Below are 19340 nucleotides of genomic sequence, written 5' to 3' on the forward strand. Positions count from 1 at the left end.
ATTATTATCCCTTTTATCAGCACAGGTAGGTAAAAATATTCCACTCCTTACTGACTTGGCAGCAACTTTGCAAGTAATTATCAATTTGTGAGATTAGGAGATAGAGCAAAAAAGCAGATTACTGCCCAATACTCAATCTTCAGAGCTTTGTTTCAAGAAATATAAGGTAGCAGCATTTTCTATTTTAAAACTAAAAATGTACTCTTCCTCCACCCGAAGTAAATGAAACCTTAGCAATACACCCATTCTGAACTTTGGGGAAGTCTTGATTCTGCCTTGAGCTGCAGTTACTTCATTTGTTCTACATTTATTCAGAACAACAGTCTAGATCACTGATTTTACTCCCATGCCTATGAATTTGCATCCTGCACACAGTATCTTCATGGCAAGGCAGACCTAAAACACTTCACACTTGCTGCAATTGCTTAACACCCAGGAAATCAGGTTTGTAACTCAGAACCAAAAAGAATACTAGTTTCTGTAGAAATAGGGAGGAGATAAGGTCAGAAACACTCTGTTAGGATTTGCAAGAGATTATGGGATCATTTGATTAGGTGAACTGACATATTAAGCATCTTATATCAGGACTATTTATTCTGTGCTCTTTTTTGCTTCAGAGTTCAAATACAGATGCTGCTTTCAAGTTGTAAAGTCTAGGTAGAAAATTGTAGACTGTTTTTGACACAAAACCACCAAACTGGAACTCTCTCTGACCCATATTTCTCAATTTTCTGTTCTGTGCATGAAGCCCATTTCCTCCCCAGGATTTTGCATGAAATGGATTGGTACTGGAGGCCAAAATCGTGAGAGCTGATGGCAGTTAAGTCATCTTGTTGCACTTGCTAAAAATAAGGCTGAAGGATATGTGTTCTCACAACTGACAGCTGTCATTCTGACATAACACTTATCACAATGTGAAAGTGCTCCCAGAATCAGGCAATGCATTTTTTTATATGTACAGAACCGAGAGACATTTTAATTTCTTCTTTAAAGGGATGAAAAATCTAAAAAGCATTAAAAAGTAATTTTATTCTCTTTTAAAAGTGCTTTCAAAGAGAGTGTTAACAGCTGATTTATTTTATTCCTCCTACATTCGTCTGTTTGTCTTCACCATTTCACTCTGAGGAAAAGCTGTTCCACTGTTTTAACTTGTGGGCTGTTATTTTTTTTTTAGGCTGACTAGCGTTGTCACATCCAGTTCCTCTGTAAATCACTCCATAAGGCTCTGCACCTTTCCTCAAGTTTTAATTCTGCTCTGTTATCTGTAAAGTCTGCATCAGAACAATGACTCTGCTCATCCCATTAAACTGTTGTACCATATGTCGGTGATATGGTTCCAAAATGCTTTTTAAGCTTTGCATTCCAGACAAATACTCTCACACACGTTTATTCACAGCAGCAGCTGCTTCAAGAACTCCTGTTGTGTTGAGCACCTACAAGCATCCAGCCTTGGACAGAAGGGCCAGAGATACATATGTATTTCCTACTTATTAGATGTCAAATTTGCTGTCACTTCTACCACCCACAGGTAGGCTGAGCAGTTTTAAAACATCCATTTCCAAATGCCCTCCTACTACCAGGGACTGCCTCCATGAGGGAGCATTACTGGCCTTCCATTAGACAAAAGAAAGCAAAGCAGAATTCAGGAGAGCTGCTTTGCCTGACATGAAAGCAATTAAGTTAAATGGCAAAGCTCTCAGCAGTCACTCAGGTATGAGAGGGTTTTTTCAGTGATACATTGAAATCAAGTTACAGGAAAAAAAATCTGATATTAGTATGTTTTACAAGTACACTGGCATGGCTGTGAATATCACCCTACTTAAAATGCAGCTTTTATTGTATTACTTCATTTGACTCAGTTCTACTTTTGAAATAAGAAAATGTAGACTACATGGACTTTATCAAAAATACATCAATGGTTTTACCACCTCCAAGCATTAAAAATGCTGTTTTCTCTGTGGGATGGAAGATATTGTTAAGTATTAACAGTTTGGATTCGCTTTCTTGCTCTAACACAAAAATGATGCTACATTCAAGTTGTAGGACTTCTCTTTGCCTTAGTTTTCAAACTCTGAAAGAAACAAGAAGTTTCTGCACTTACTACAAAGTACTGTTGTAAGGCTTTGTTAATTCACACCTTGTTTTTTCATTCCTCACAGCATCATCTCTACAGCTAGTCCCATTAATTCTAGTGAAAATTCTCAGGAGAACTTCTATTGCTCTTTGTGCAGAACAGAGAAAAATTTTTCATTAAGAAACAAGAGTTTATTCCCACTCCCTCCCTCACCCACCCCCTGCCTTTAGTGCTTTTCCTAATTAAATCACATTAACTCCTTGAGAGCAACAGAAAGAAGAAAAATACTTTCTCTTTAAGTTGTATTTCTTATCTGCCCTTCTTAAACGGGAAAAGACCCATCTTACAACTAAACTAGTTGAAGCCCTGGCAGCATAAACAGAAGTTTTCCCTTCTCACTACACTTACAAACATATACAAGTTCCCTTTCCTTTTTACTTTAGCCTCAGGCTCCCAGTATGTAGAAACCTGCTGCCTAAAATGAAACTTATATATTTAATAAGAATTCAGGGCTGTCTGAAGAGAATTGGCTCTTTTATTAACTACATAAGTCTGAAACTCAGTTAGACACTGTTCAGAGTTCTGTAAATATAAGTCTATATTTCACCATGGACATGTTCAGTGACTTAAAAGCAATATAAACAGGGTAATCCCTAAAGGGACATGGCATCCTTTTCTCACTGCAGTCATATCCATCCCAGTTACTGGGTACTTTACTTTACTATACTTCATTTCTCACAATGTTTTAGTGGAGATTTTGTGTTGGGGTTTTTTTTGTACAAGAAAAAGTACTGGTAAAGAAAAAGCAGAGTGTGAATAGCAAAGATGTTGCTTATGTTTTATACAACATTCAAAATTCAACAACTGTATAGAGCATGTTGGTACAACACATTGTTTTGGTCAGGAATAGAGCTACATTTCTGTGCTACCTAAAAATGAAACTGGAGGAGACTGCAGAGGGAAAGAAATTCCTTCCCTGCCTACACTGTAGTGCTATAAAGGCTCCATATAGCAGGATATCATGCACATGCCATATCTTATACAGCAGCCCTATCTTAATTTGAAAAAAAAAAAAAACACCAAAAAAAAATCCACAAACAAACAGAAACTTCTCAAGCCTCATGCTTCAGGCAACTGTTGTCATTTTGCAAATCCTTTTATGGTACGAAAGTTGAACAACTTAAATCTAAAAAACCTCTCACAAGGTTCTCCTTGAAAAGAAAAAACAAACACCTATTTTTTCTAGACACACTGAACTGGCAATACTTCCCCACAGAAAAGCTCTCAATCTGCAAAAGATGTACCACTTTGACCCAGAGCCTGTGGATGTGGGGCACTGGCAGTGTGGAAGCAGCACACTGGAAAGATGAAGGTGCAACCATTGGCACCAGCACTTTACCAGTCTCTGGGTACTTCTGCTACCTCCTTGGAGAACATCTCCCTGGCCAGCCTTACTGATCCACTGCTGGGACTGCACAGCCAGAACAGTAGTCTTTAGTCTTCAGGAGTAGTGCTGGTTTAATTTGCACAGAGCTAGAACTGCACACTAGAGCTGGCAAGGAGAGGAACTGAACTGATTCAAACAGGCACAGTAATTATTTCCACAGAGTCTAAAGACAAAAAGGATCCAATACGATGTAGCAAATAGAAAGGATCACTCAGGATGGATTTGTGGGCCGTGAGATTCACAGTGTTGAAGGACAAAGACTGGAGACTAGACACGTTTCCTACGGAACATGTGCAAATAACTGCCAAGTGCAGACTGCCCCAAAGAGTGATGTCAAAGGATTTCAATTAAAGATAGAAAGGATTTATTGCTGCCATGGTTTCACAACAGAGTTATCGAAGACAATGTATAAGGACTGCAATTGTAAAACATTTTAACGCTTCTGGAAACAGATAGTGGGGAAACTGTTTTTCCCCCCAGATAGCACTAAAGCCTGGAAGAGTGAGCAGTCTGTATTAATCCTCTGTGTTGCAAGGCAGGCTGGGCACATATCATTTGGGAGTGAGTGACAGATTTAGCTGTACTGGTGAGACAAAGTACAAAAGCGAAGGATGTCACCAAAATTATGTGAAAAGGCAACCAATGTTACTTAAGATGACATCAACACCTTACTTTGAAAACTGCTCCAAATTTTTTCAGATCTCCAGAGACAACCTAAAATAGAGACTGAAATTACTCACTCTGAGGCTCCGGAACCACAACCAAAATTAACTGCAGTGACTAAGCATACTTCTCTTGCCAGCAAGGAAAAAAAAAAGAGACATCCTTTATCCATGATAATTTGACAGTAGTTGTTATTATTAACACAGAAATAAAGTGATCAATGTCCTCTCTTTAAAATACAGAATTTTTCAAATTAACAGGTGACAAGGTGAGCAATCTCAATGGAGTCCAAGTATAAGGATACTGAAAGGGAATATTTCACACTGAATAAGAACTACAAGGATGATGCAAAGACTGCTGAAGAGTTGCAGAGAGGTGAAGTCCCCTTCAAGACTTCTACACAGTGGGCAGGGATTGATAAAACAATGGAGAAAACACCAGTGTCAGCGAAAATCCAACATGCAGTCAACTACAGCACAGACTAGTAGAGAATTCAGAAAAGACTTGTGGTCAAATCCACAACCAGTTAGTCATAAATGGCCTTACTGCAGACACTTGAGAGCAACCACAATGAACAGTTTTCATCAGAATTTTCATTGTAACACACAGGTCTCTGAATCTTGCAGGTGATATCCTGCTCTCACTCTCTGCACCAAAGTTTCCAGTGCTTTCAGGAAAGCAGCAGAATTAAACAAGGCTGAAAAATACTGATTTCCATCATGTGGGCTGAGATTTCCCAGTCTTGGTTTTAGTTTAGAGCTGCTATTTTTAGGTATTCAGGAATATGAATGCAGCCATCATTTCATTATGGAAAGTGAAAAGTGATGCTTACAGTGTTACTCTTTACTTGTAAGGGAACACCCTGCTCATGTAGCTTGACATTTTGGAACTTGCACATCTTTACAGAAATAGGCTCCCAAGCTTGGTTAGATCCAACACAACTCGGAAATCTGTTCCCCAGCAGCACTCAGAAAATACAAGCACCTAAATTCAAACACCCATGTTTTGAACAGCAAAGCTCAGAGAGGTTCAGAAGCACTTCAGTGCCTATTCCCAGCTAATTACAATTCAGCAAGGATATGTAAAGATGCCACCACTCTGCCCACAGCTCTGCAGAATCCAACTGCAGCAGGAGTCCCCTTCATACTGAAACTCAGCTAGGGAAGGAAAGATGCTGGTTGCACTCCCAGATCCCTGGACTATTTGTGCTTCCTGACCAGTGAATTCCCTGTTGACATAACTCCCAGATAAATAGACTGCAGAATTAGTGTTTCTGTTCATTCTTTCCCTCAGGGCCCACTTTGTGCTGTGGCTGAGCCTGAGCAGGCTGAGGAGGACCCTCTGTCTGCTCCCCACACTGCCCACAGCCTGGGACTGCAACAGCCCCCAGCTGGGTCTAAACTTTCCTGATTTGGGGAGCTGTGAACAGCCTATTATTGTATCTAGTTTGGCTAAGAGGAAACTATAAATACCATTTTCAGAACAGACCTGTTTTTCTGGTTCAAAGATTACAATTATCTTCAACTTAAGCTTTTACAGCAAGATGATATATTTTCTGTCTAGCCGTGGAAGTCTACGGACTGAAAGGTCAAATGGCCCTCTGCCCACTCAGGAGCCAAGAACTGAAAGAACAGGAGCCAAGTTCTGAAAGGAGAGACCTCCTCAAATTTCACAGCTCTGGTGCCAGAACGATGAGGTTTGGAAAAACCAAATTACCTCAATATAGTTTTATTAGGGTTTTAATTCTTTTTCTCTTGGGGAAAAAAGAACAAACATTTACATTAATATTTGAACCTTTACTTTGAAATCTACAGGTCAGGTACCAGCTTGTCAAGCCATCCATGGTGAATGGGACTTGTGTGTTTGTACCAAGCCACTGGAATCTGGCATAGCCTCACACTTTACAGAGTCACTATAATCAATGATCAATAATGCAGAAGTGCAAGAATACAGCCCATACAGATTTAAAATGTCTATGCCTATATTGCATTTTTTACTATAGTCTTTACTTACACCATCAAAATACTGCTTTTCAAATACTCCAATATAATATCAAGCACTTTTCTTAAGGACTAATTTAGAACTGCACACGCTGAAGTGATTTATACTTTAATTCCCGTGCACTTATCTAAATTGAATTTAATCTGACATCTTATTACTAAGTTCTATTACATTCTCCTGGAGCTCTTAGTAATCTTTTCTAGTACTGTCTAATTTATATAAATTTATGGCATTGCCATGTATTGACACCCTGCTTTTCACCATTACTCTAGGCAGATAACATAGTAATACATCACCTGGTGTACAAAGCCTCAAATAACCCCAATACTTGACTTCTTTCTAGTCCTTCCCAGTCAGAAGACTTGCTCTTTATGTCTCCTACCTCTTCCTGCCTGGCTCAACTTTCCCCCTGCCTTAGTTGCTCCAATTTTCCTTAATAACTTTGAACGAGTTACTACAGCAAAAACCTTTCAAATGTCTAAATATATTATAGCTCTCAGTTCTCTTTTATTCTATGTTTTATCAAAGCCTTTGAGAATTTTTGGCAGTTGAAAAGATATCATTTACCTTTACAGAAGCTATGTGGATTTGTTCTTTGAATTACTTTATATAATATTACTCATAAATACATACATAATAGATTTTTTAGTACTTTTTATCATCTTCTCAATTGCTTTTCTGGATTCTTCCTATTCTTCTAAGACAAATTTCTATCATTTAGAAGGATGAATAGAACCTGAGTACCCATCAATCTCTAGCAAGCTGTGGTCTTGTTATCACTGTTACTCTGAAAAATTCTGTAAGATTTCCACAAAAACTTCCACTAGAAATTTTCCACGATACAGATTTGAAGCCTAATTTCTTCCCTGACATTACAGGGGATTCATGAAAATTGGGTAAAGAGATAATGGACACTGAAGTACTTCTCTCACCCTTTCAAAGAACTGCCATCTCCTAAGACCTGCTGGTTTCAACAAAAATCAGAAAAAAAGGCTACACACATTCTTCCAAAAAAATAAAGTTGGAAACACTGTGCTCACTCCACTTACAGTTTTACAGCTCTCTCCCAAAACACTCAGGTTCAAGTCCTGCCTCAAGGTGAAGTAACTCAGAGCTATAGCTGATATTTCACAAGAGAAAATTATTGTGCTCAGACTATCAATTGTTTCTGTATTTATGTAAAATAGTTACTGGATAAGCACTAAGGAAGTGGACAAAACACAGAAACATCTCCAGTGATAAGGTGTAAATCCAAAGGTTCTCCACTCACAGCTGACTTCATGGATCACTAGAACGTTATGATCGAGTTCATCCCATCCTTGTGTTTGGTAATGATAAATCTCAAATATTTTTCATGGATATCAACACATTTCTGAACAAAAGAACTGTAACTTCAGGTGTCCCAAAGCTGAGGCCTTGGAAAGCTCTAGGATCACGATTCTAGACAGGAGAGCCTACACTACAGCTAAATTTACTCAGAGTATTTTTTGACTCTGACATTATATTCCTGAATAACTGAAATGCATTCACTGTCATTTTGTAACAAAATCAAAATAAATGTTATATCCAGAGTTCATACATTTGAAGACTAGGGTCCAGTGGCAGCTGTGGCATTTGGCACAGTGAAAGATGACTGGTAAATGGGGGCTGAAGTTGTACTTATTTGCCTCCCCTGCTCCCCTCTTTTGAAAATACTCAAGGTCAGTGGCAATGCTTGGGTTTATTGTAAAGAAGACAGCTATCTGCAGAGAAATGTTCCCCTTGGAGTTCTTAAAAATTCATATTAAAGAAAATAACAATGAACATTATTTGAGTATAAATTGAAAAATATATTTCAGTTCTCTTAAGTTAATCAGACTTAAATCTCCATGGGAAACTAGCAACACTGCTCTCGGTTTAAATGCTCCCAAAAATTTACAGCTTCATTTTGCCAACTTTCCCCCAGAACAAACTCCCCTGAATTTACACAGCCTAGAAGGCTATTCAACAACAGCTGAACAAAGTGTGTGAAGAAGGGGTTTAATATGCTGATGAGAAATAGTGCAGGAAAAAGCAGCAGCAGCTCCTGAAGAAAGTCCTCCTTTTTATTCAGATGAAAGATACCTCAGTAATGCATCACTGCTTTCTACACTTTAGATCAACAGTGGCACATCAATTTTCTTCCTACATTTGCACATCGCTCGATGACCAGAAATGTTAATTAGCATAAGGTTTCTCTGGCTCCATCACTAGCATCAAAGTGAGAAAATTATCAGGGAGGGGGACAGACAGAATGATGCAAAAGCTACTTAAAAGATGAACAAAACCTCGTAGTTTGTCCTACTCTGTGCAGAACTGAGTCAGGCTGTAAAGCTGCCCTAGCACGGGATCTGTTCACAATCTCAGTTACAGGAGACCAGGTAAGTGTGGATCAACAATACTGTGGCTTCATCTATTTTTCACTTTTCTCTCTGAGCCAAGGCATAAAAATGTGTGATGTTGGAGTAAATGCCAATGCTGTTGGCTTTGATACATTTTCCTTAAAAAGTACACAGGGCTTCCTGACCCAGAGGAAGGCAGTGCTGCCAACAGATCAGCCAGCTGGGATGAGCTCTGCTCCTTCCCAACAAACAGTACAGACAAACAGAACCAGTTCATGTTACATTTCCTTACCAAGTCCCAGAGGATGACATCAGAATTCAGATACCGTTTCAGGTCCTGGAATGAGCCAACACTGAGCTGGACTCTTGGTGCTGAATGAATGCAGGGAAAGAAGGGGGCACCTGCCCCATCAAAATACATCACTCTGCTGGAACAATTCCCTCTCCTCCTCTTCATGTCTCTCTCTCTCTCATACACTGCCAGTGTTCAACTTCCAGTACAATACAATTGTTATATAAATGTCTGTGTGTAGAGGGAAAGGGATATAATAGGAATCATGAAGATGGATGAACATTGGGATGTAGACTTTGAAGTGGATTTTGTGTTTAGAAATGACTGGTTTTAATACAATCGGAATACAAAAACACACACTTGTGTGTTTTGCAATAAAAAGGTGAGTTTCAGTTGTATTCTCAATACAGATTCAGGGGGTTAAAATGCTTGTTTCCATAGTGAAACAAGACAAAAAGGCAAAAATTTAGAAAAAATAAAAAAAATTAAAAAATCAGGAACTGCTAGTTCTGTTCCCAGGCAAAGAGAACTGTATCCAGGAAAAACATTTGATGTAGGTAAGACAAAATGTTGCAAAGTATTCCTTATTTTTATCTTCTTTTAAACAATACAGAGAAACTCAAACATAAAAAGATTTTGTTTCACTGTAATAGATGACATCTAATTAACTTCAGGCCTAAAAAAACCCAATTTTTTTCAAAAATTAAACAACCTCTCACATAAAAGCTCAATTTCAATGATTTAGCCTTTCTAACACACACACAAAAAAGCAATCAGAAAAAGAATCGACTGTTCCAGCTCTCAGTAACTTACCCACATTTGCAGTTATTTGACAGCTTTCTTGGTCAAGATTCTGGGAACTTCCTGTCATCCCCTGGTTGCTGTGTTATATGAAGCTCCTCTGGAATCCCATTTTCACACTAGTTCCTTCAATGAAAGGCTGAATTCTATCACCTGTTCCATCACTGGCTGCATTTGGTTATTATTCTCACTTTCTTTGCAATAACTGCACTTAAGATGAACCAACTTGACGTTCCCAGGAGCAACTTCTGCTACAAGTCAGTGGATAGCTTAAGTTTCTGCCTCATTTTAGAAACTGTGTGATAGCACAGCACTTATAACTGCAATCCCAAAGTAATAACATGATTGCACTGACCTCTGATGATTACTTTTAATTTATATACAGTTTAGTCCTTTTTCACCTTCTGGTCTTGTTTAAGAATATAACAACACAGCAACCTTGACAAAATTGGAATCAACTGTTCATTAGTATTCCCTGTAATGGAGATGAAAGCCAAGGCATTCTGACTAAGAGGATGCCACACAAGGCATTCTGACTAAGAGGATACTGCACTTATTACATTAAGCTATATATAACTGCATCAAATGGAATTTTTAAGCATTTTAACTTGAGCATTTTATGCGTTAGTAATTCACTTAATTATTTTCTCTGGAGAACAAGTGGTATAATATGGTGCTGATGCACAGGGAGTTATATGAATAAATCTTCAGGCATCAGGATAGGATCAGATACCCCAGAGCCTCACTTAAATCAATAAAAGCAGGAGGAAGTAGGGGGAAAGATGCTGCTTCTGGCTTGTTTCACAGCACTCTACAGCAGGTACACCGATCATGCTGGAGACATACTTGCCTCAACTTAATGAAAATGTAACTCAAATTTTCACACTTCCATAAAAGTAAAAAGCTACCTATGTTACGTTCTCATTTAAAATGCCTCTGCTAGACCTCTTGCTTCATGATAATCATGTTCTAATGAATCTGAGCTTTTAGGTCACATTATATTTCTGCAAGGTCACTACAATCTCAGAAAACAGGTGAGAATGAATCAGTGGAAAGAGTGAGAGGGTACAAAAAAGAAACTTCACCAACAATTCCCTACAGAAAAATTAATGAATGTGTCACTATTCTCTAACAAATAACCTCACTAACTCAACTGAAATAGCCTCCTTTAAAATACTTTCTGCACTGGGGCCTATTTTTATAGCCCTAAATTTGATATGGGAAATATTACATCTGTAATCAATGACTGCAGAGAGAAATTGAGATGGGAAAGAGTCATAAAATGAGCAGGAAAGGCAAGGAGTAAGAGAACATAATGTTAGAGAGCTGGAAATGGGAAACAGGACTTCTGTTACTTTGTGTGTATGTGCTTTATTTTATACAATATTTTCATTTCTATGATATTGGTAAATAGAATTTGTAGCTGGGGCAGGAGAAATTGAAAGTTAAAGAAATAGAGTGAGACTGGCACAAAATTTGCAATGAAAAAGCTGCTCAGAATTTGAAGTGCACCTGACCCAGCTGTACCTGCTGCTACAGGTGGGTGGCACCCAGGGAGTTCCATCTTCAGACCTGGAACTCCACCACAGCTCTGCTAAAATCTGGATCACACTGTGAGTCAGAGCAGCATTAACATCAAACAGAATTCGAGCTCCAGCACTGCCCTAATTCATGTGCTGCTACCCACTTTCTTGGTGGACTGTGTTGGCAGCTGAGACTAACTCAGAAGCAAAACCAAATTTCCAACTCTTGTTTTGCTCAGAAATTTCAACTGATTAGAGAAAAGTTTACATTAAGGTGCTCTGGTGGATGTCTGTTATCAAGTGATTCCTCCTATGTGAGTGGGCTTCCTACTTAGCCACTGTCTGCCTTTTCAACTACTCTGTGCTGCTGCTGAAGAAGGGATGTGAAGAGCTAATAAAATATTATACATTTTTACATTAGCTCATTAATATTACCAAACAGCACAGACTGTTGGCTGCACTTAGCGAGCTGAATATTTCTGAATATTTTAGGAAAAATATCCAGCTGCTAGCTGGTGAATCACAACCAAAAAAATGCTCATGTCTCTAAAAAGTTATCCATCAATGTAAGTAATGTGTGGGTTTAAATTCCCAGTTACACAGCCCATTTGTCCTGGTCATTCTGATGTCATTCCTGACGTGATGCTACGTAACTGCCACAGTTCTCTTGAGGTCATGGAAAGTTCCCCACAACAAAAGAATATCAAGAGAAAGTAACTGTGGGTTTTTTCCCTCCCTGCCTGCAGTTTTTGCAGTGACCAGTTTCATTGTTGCTACTAATGAAGGTGCTCATGATCTCCTTGTCCATTTGCCACAACACTGCCTGTCTTTCACCTTTCTGTTTTCTGTGAGTATAGATTTTGGTCCTTGAATGTCAAGGATGCTTTTATTCTTTTTATAGTCATTATTCCACTATGAATACATATCACCCATCATAAACCAGGATTTCAGCCCTCTCCTCAGTACTGATAATGTTGTCATTGTGGCACTGTTACAGCTCTCATCTTACCTGTGTAATTTGCAACATCCTTTTTTGCCTGAAGTGCCATCCCTGGGTATAGACAGACCTAAAGTGGTTACAGTGCCCACAGCTCTCACAGTAAAGCAGTTCTGCTGCTGAAAGGCTACAGGCTTGGATGAAAAAGTTTGGGGAAAAGAGGTTATGGGTATTCTCCTGCAGTGCTGAAGAAGAACTACTTGTATTGATATTTTCATCAGTAGTATCCATTCTGCACACCATCTCATGCCTTAATAATTTCCAGAAAAATCAACACAACAGGTTAATACTTGCAGTGTTACTTGAAGAGTTAGTCCTGAAGCTGAGAATTAAAATGGACTAGAGGTGCAGGACTTCTTGAAAGAAAGACCCAGCTGCTCACAGTGAGGATTTTGAAGGATTCAGAAATTGTAGGAGAGAGATGAACCATCTGTTCTGTCATCTGGGGGAGGAAGGGGACTTAGGATACTGATCTAGAATAAACTCATAGTACAATATTACATCTTTTCTGGGTACTCCAAAAAAGGAGACAATCTTAATTGTCCTTTTTTTTAATTCATTACTATGTATGGTAATACTCTTGGTTCAACCTTTTGTCTTGGTCTGAAATACTATACACAGAACACCCAAAAGCAGAACTAGATGACCAGAACTCTGATGACTTTTCACACTTAAAAGCATAAAACCAATGTCATATTTCTGATCTTCTAAAACTTTCAGATCTAAACTGATACCTGAATTTTGCAGCTTAGGCCCTTGCCTCCATTGTAAAGAGGGAGTTTGAGTGGGTTTTCACTATTGTTCTTTTGATTTACTTTTAGTTGCTAAGCAGTGTTACAATAGTAACAAATGTGGGCAGAGATATAAAACTTTATATAACACTTTAGCTGCAAGTACGTGTGTTCCATGATACTAATGAAAAACAGGTTGACAAAGAAATTCCATCTACACAGCACAACCAATAGATGGATGAAGAGCACCTAATACAAATGAGTCATGCACAACAGCAAGCAGCAAACTCCCAATATTTCAGGAGTCAAAGGAGAAGGAAATATTATCAAATTGTTTCACAAATCCTGTCAGTGCAAGAGTTTCCTGAGTAATTGTTTTCTCTTTGAAAAGTTCACATTATTCGAAGTTTACCAAAACTCAAGGGAATAAAAACAAAAGCTGGGCTTCACTAAATTAAATCAAAAACTCTCATTCAACCAAATTCTGTCCTAAATTTAGGAGAAAAACATCAATCTCGTGGTCAAAAGAAGATCCACTCCATCCCTTCTTTCCTAGTTTGGACAAGCAGTATTGTACAGGCTTTGTATATGAACAAGAGCCTTAAAATTTAACATATCATTTAACATTTCTAAATTTAACATTTAGAAACCCCTGAAGTTATCTTGATATTCAATTCAATGAATTCTAGAATGGAGCAGCAGTAATATGCAGCATAGACCAATCTGATATATCACCTGCATCCAGAAACTAGGTTCTCTGCTTCCAGGACAGTTAGTTCTAAAACATCCCCACAAACATCTGAAACTGAAATTATAGTCCTTTATGTGAAGAAGACAAAAGAGCAGTAAAATGCTTCCTCCTCAGAAGCCATACAACTGAGCAGCTGCACTGTCTGTATTGAATCACAGCCTAAACAATTCTTACCTGCAAATGCCACAGGAAGGCTACAACACAGCCCTGGGATTAGTTCAGGCACTTTGAACAGAAAAACCAAACCAAAGAGCTGGTTTAAGGGTTCCCAGCCCAGGGTGGAGCCCAGCAGTGACCCAAACCAAGTGCTGGCCAGCATGGATGCAGCCAGCATGTCCTGGAGCAAACCCACCAGGAGCCAGGTGGATTTGAGCCACCTCACACCACTTTGCCTCCAGGCTGAGAATCTCTCCTTGTGATACAGCCCACATGTTTTATTTTTGAATGGAAAGCTGAGCAGAAGTGACGAATGTCAAGCCAAGCTCTTTCAGGAAATTCATAGGAACCGAACTGACTTCAATGAAGCCAATTAATCAGGAGCCAAAAGCCACCTGGGATCACTCTAACTTCCCTAACCATGCTACTCTCCCAGTCTCAGTGTAACTGGAAGTCTAGTTTGACCCTAGAGCTATCACCTTTCAGACAGCCAGTGATTAATCAATCATCCTCTTCCTGCAAATCTCCAGAACTGCCTTTTGCCAGTCTGATCTAATCATCATCTTCCCATCTTTGCAGAACAGTCACAGCCTCCAACCACCTCCTTCCTCAAACATTTTGCAAGGTGCAGGACCTCAGGTGGAGACAGAAACTGTCAGCACCACTTTGGGCCTGCCAGGAGACACACTCAGAGCACACACCAGGCTGCACAGGCCCCTGGGACAGGCAGGATTAGAAACATCCATCACAGGCTGCACGGCTGCTCCCAGGATTTGCATCAACCATCACTGCCCATGCATTTTCTGGAAAACACTGTATTGTCACCAGCCAGTGGGTGTCTAAAAACAAGGAGTGGGCAGCACAGCAGTGTTAGATTCTACTTCAGCAGCTTCCTAGAACAGCAACTGAACATAAGAGGAGAAGGCAGGCTCATAACAAGTCCATACAAAGAAACTTAAGTGTGGTTCCATCCAAAAATATCCATGTATGGTTTTGGAATCCTATTTTTATCACCAAAAAATAGAAATGGATTACTTTTTGGGTGTCAGTACAGCTTCTAAAAAATGTCCACAACTAAATGGTAAGACAGGAAGAATATAATGTAATCTTTTTAATAGTTTATTATTAATACAATCTAGCCTGAACACTTTTCTAGTAATTCTCCATGACAGCAAGGCTGCATAAAATAGAGGGGTTAATGAGCTGCAAGTTTCTTTGCAATGTGGAAATGACATTCTAGTTTTGCCATTTTTAAAGTACAATCAAACTACCAGTATTATCTACTTGGTCTATCTTTTCCTAGCTGGGAAAAGGAAGAGGTAAAAACACAGCACCAAAATTTACATTTGAGTTCTCTGGAAATACTCACAGGAGTGCTGCTCTACACCTGGTGCATGTTGAGTTCCCAGCCCAGCAACAGCATCACATTCCACTTGAGGTCTTTATGTTCTACTCCATAACAAACACTGGTAACTCCTACTCTGGTTCTAATACCCACTCTATTGACACCACTAAGAGCAGCAATGTGCAGATCTATGTTTAGCTGCACACTGGACACTCAGCCCCAGGCAAAACCAGTTTATCCATTTGGAGCAGTGCACACCTGTTCTCAGTTAATCCCCAGCTGCCAAATTACAAAAGGGAGAATAACAAACACGTAGGTATTTAAAATACTGTGTTTTCAGCATGAGTCATAAAACCCTGGAACCTAAATGGATTAGAAGTTTATAACAGGAGTTTCACCAGGATGTTGGCTTGCTGCTAGGGCTGACTTCCAAAATAAAGTTACAGATCCCAAGGTATATTTAGGTTTCAATAATATGAACATACTAACAGCACTTACACTCTTGAGAAAAAATTCTAAGGCTGTGTCTGAGCAATATAAATGCTGTTTCATTTGCTTACCACTAATATCTATCTTGTTACATTATAAAGCACTTCGAGAAAGCCTTGTGCATACAGATATGTTTCTTCTCCTCCATCGTGCATAGCTCGCTTGCCATCTAGTGGGCACAGCACGCGAATTAAAGCATCACTACTTTCAGCAAGAAATAAGCAGTCACAAAATGTGTGGGTATAAGAGTTTTGAATTAAATATTTCAATTAACAGCAGAAAACTATTAGCACAGCTAGCAGTACTGCTTATTAGGTTCCCTCAAATGTGAAATTTTGTCTATATTCTAGGCAATCTCAAAAAAGACCTTTTAAAAAACACATTCTTCCATACCACACATTCTTTTTGAGCCTCAAAAAAACCCCCCATAATTATGAAATCGATTATATAATTCATCTTATAAATCTGCCAAAATAATTTGCAACATGAGACAATTGAGACACAAAACACAGGCATCCAAAGCACTCATCTCCATGATAAAACCATCATCCTATTTTCAGTCTGGAGAAAGAGGAGTTCATCAAAAGCACCTTGCACTTCTTTGATTCAACCCTCCAAAATACAGTGAATTATTACACGTTTAAATTGGGCATTTGATTAAGTGTCTTCCTTGACCAAAGATTGCAGTATCTTACTGACCTGTAAGTCTGAGTGACAGCTCATTTGCTTTGAAACCAGCTCAGGACAATGAGCAGCAGGGAACAAAATGATTTTGTGCTTGCTTGCATCAATTAAAAATTGGTGTAAAGCCTTTAAATGATCCAGAGCTGACTCAGATCAAAAGGGTCAGTAAACTTTCAGAAGTTTTATATAATTCTATCAAATGACACTTTGTGTGAGTTTTAGTGTGCATTTGTATTGTCAGTTTGAAGGGGATTAAAATACTTGAATAATTCCTTATAAGTGTCAACTGAGGACAAAAAATATCAATCAGCAAAGCAAGCTGGTAGAGTCACTTTAATTTCCTCTTCAGAAAATTTTGTTCTGACTCTGTTTTTTGACATCACTCAATAACACACAGTGTACACTTTTTTTTTCCTTAATCAAGTTAAACATCTGGTAATGACCACAGGGAACGAACTAGGCCACAGCTGGCTGTATCATGCATATGTGATCACTGCTTAGCCACAATTCATGTAATTAGTTACAGTCATATTAAGCTACTCAAAACACATGTTAAAGATCTAATGATGAGCTGACATTAATGGCCTTTCCAGCATGCTTAAACCTTTCCAAAGAAGGTTTAAATATGTCACTGGCATGCAAACAGGACACATACAGAAAACAATCACACATCAAATCATTACTGCTTTTAAAGAAATACCCAAAGGAATATTTCTGAGTACATACGTTTTCAAAAGCTATATCAACAATACAATTTTCTCTACAGTGTCAGTTCTACAAGGCTGACAAGACATGGGGAAATTTTTACTGCTGCTACTCATGTTCCAAAACTTAAATGCTGCAAGGGAGAGCTGGCCTTCTGTAGGGAATATATATAAGGACTTATTTTGAGTGAGTCCCTCCCTCGACAGCAGTTTTGCTAAATCTATGTGGTTCTGCCTTTGGCCAACGTGGAATGAACTGCTGGATCTGGGCCCAGGGCAGGCACTGCCCAGGAATACAAGCAGGAATACAAGTTCAGGTGCCAACAGCCTCAGTCCCAGCCCAGCCCCTGTGCCTGTGCCTGGCTGCTCTTGTTCATACCCACCTGTCAAGGACCAGGAGCACCTTTTAACCATGGCAAGAGTGAGACCAGGAGACATTGAAGTCCAAGCCATCACTTTGAAACAGGGGGTCTGTTGGAATTATGCATAATTACAAGTCTACAAACATTTCAGTTTGACGTCAGGAAAGTGTAATGTGAGGCAGAAGGGCAGGTAATGAGGAAGGAGTTTTGTTTTCTCAATAGGCAACATGTCACAGTCTAATATCAAAGCTCTTGTTACAACACAGAAGATGTTAGTTAAGCTAGAGGAGCTCAGCTGGATGGGTGACTTACCTCAGGGGATAGACCCACATGAAATGTTAATAATTATTGTTTCCTATAACACTGTAGATGATTTTCTTTACTTGCCATGTTACAGGTTGTTTCAAATAGAACTTTCCATTCTGTTCCTCAACTGTTCCTTCCTGAAGATTTTCAAAATTCACCTGGATGAAGCCCTGAGCAAGCTAATGCTGAAATTAGCCCTACTCTGCTGGGAGACTGGACCAGGTAAGCTACTAACCTGCCAGGTTCCCTCTAACCTGAACTCAAGCAGTTATTGCTTGAGACAAAGTGAAAAGAACAGACATAATTACACAGCAGCATGGGCTCACCACCAAAGTAAGAATATTTCCTTCTTCCTCTTTCTGGACAATGAAACTCTATATGTATTAAAAGTAAGCATCAAAAGAAGTAATCAGACCATTCTAACTTCCTGTTGTTTGCACACATCAGGATTGACTCCATCTAACATACCACTAATCTTAACACAATGTAGGATCAAAAATCCCTTATTAAGAGACCAAAATATTTGTGTTTGTATTACAAGTACAAGCAGACTTTTGTTTTCTAGTGAATTTCAAAATTTATGATTTATAGCAATGGTCTGGATACTTAAAGAGCTAGACTTGCCTGTCCACATAGTTTCTTTCTGATATGCATATTTCATTAACACTTACATTGTTATTTACTGTGACTGAATCTGGTGTGCCAACTGGAAACAAACACCCTGAATGCCAGGTGAGCTCCCAGAGCTCCGTAGTGTTCAGAGGAAAGAGAAATGCTTTGTCCCTAACAGGAATAACACTGTCTGCTATACAGCACATTCCCAGCTCCTTTAGCAAGAATCAGGAAAGGAAAACCTATTCTACATCTTCCTTTGGGTACTTGCTCCTTCAAATTTGAATGCCAGCCTGTTAGAGAGGGAGATCCTTTCCAAGCATTGGCATATGGTAACACAAAAGCAGTAGTGCCCAGGCATGATCTGTTTCCAAAGTTGTAAAACACTCTTCAGACAAAAGACTTGTGACTCTTCTCCTCATGCTCAGGTAAACAGCCACATCACATTCTAGACAACTGATTGTATGAGCAAACACTGCTTAATGGGAACATAAATTGTAGAGTTGGGCCCAAAATAATTCATTATGCCTATAGGATAACATTATAAATTGAATTGAAAGGCAATTAATACCATACCTACCCGAAGTTTGCAAAGACCTTACCTGGGGGTATGAAGTGCCATAAAACCCCCTCTCTGCCCTGAAATTTAGCTGCATTCAAGATAACACTCTAAGTGCCCAGTTTTTTTCCAGATGGTAAATTGTAATTCTAAAGGCACCTCCAATGCTCAAATGAAAACACTTTTACAGCTCTTGAAACCTGGTAACAACCTCCTCCCACCTCAGAGTCCAACTAGATGTTCTGTTCCAAGTCCAGTTTCCTCTGCCTGTCATGATTTTATTGCTGCAATAAAATGAGGGAATCAGAGGGAGAGACAGAAACCAAGAGAGGGATGGCCAATGTATCAGTACAGTGATTGCATCACACACACTCAACACCCAGCACCAAATCTAGTTTTCAGTACCTAAGGTTATGAAATTCCCACAGGGTCCTTCAAGGTAGTGCTGGTATTACTTTATCAGAAAGATATCCCAACCAGCAT

At 39.1% G+C, this 19340-nt stretch overlaps 1 protein-coding gene across 1 annotated transcript in view; it reads right to left on the minus strand.

Annotated features, from left to right (window-relative positions):
- The window catches only part of NPTX2 (neuronal pentraxin 2), a 55348-nt gene that overhangs the window by 35693 nt on the left and 315 nt on the right, over nucleotides 1-19340 (minus strand).

This window comes from Manacus vitellinus, unplaced genomic scaffold, assembly GCF_001715985.3.
Source record: "Manacus vitellinus isolate BGI_N305 unplaced genomic scaffold, ASM171598v3 scaffold_12_pilon, whole genome shotgun sequence".
NCBI lineage: Eukaryota > Metazoa > Chordata > Aves > Passeriformes > Pipridae > Manacus > Manacus vitellinus.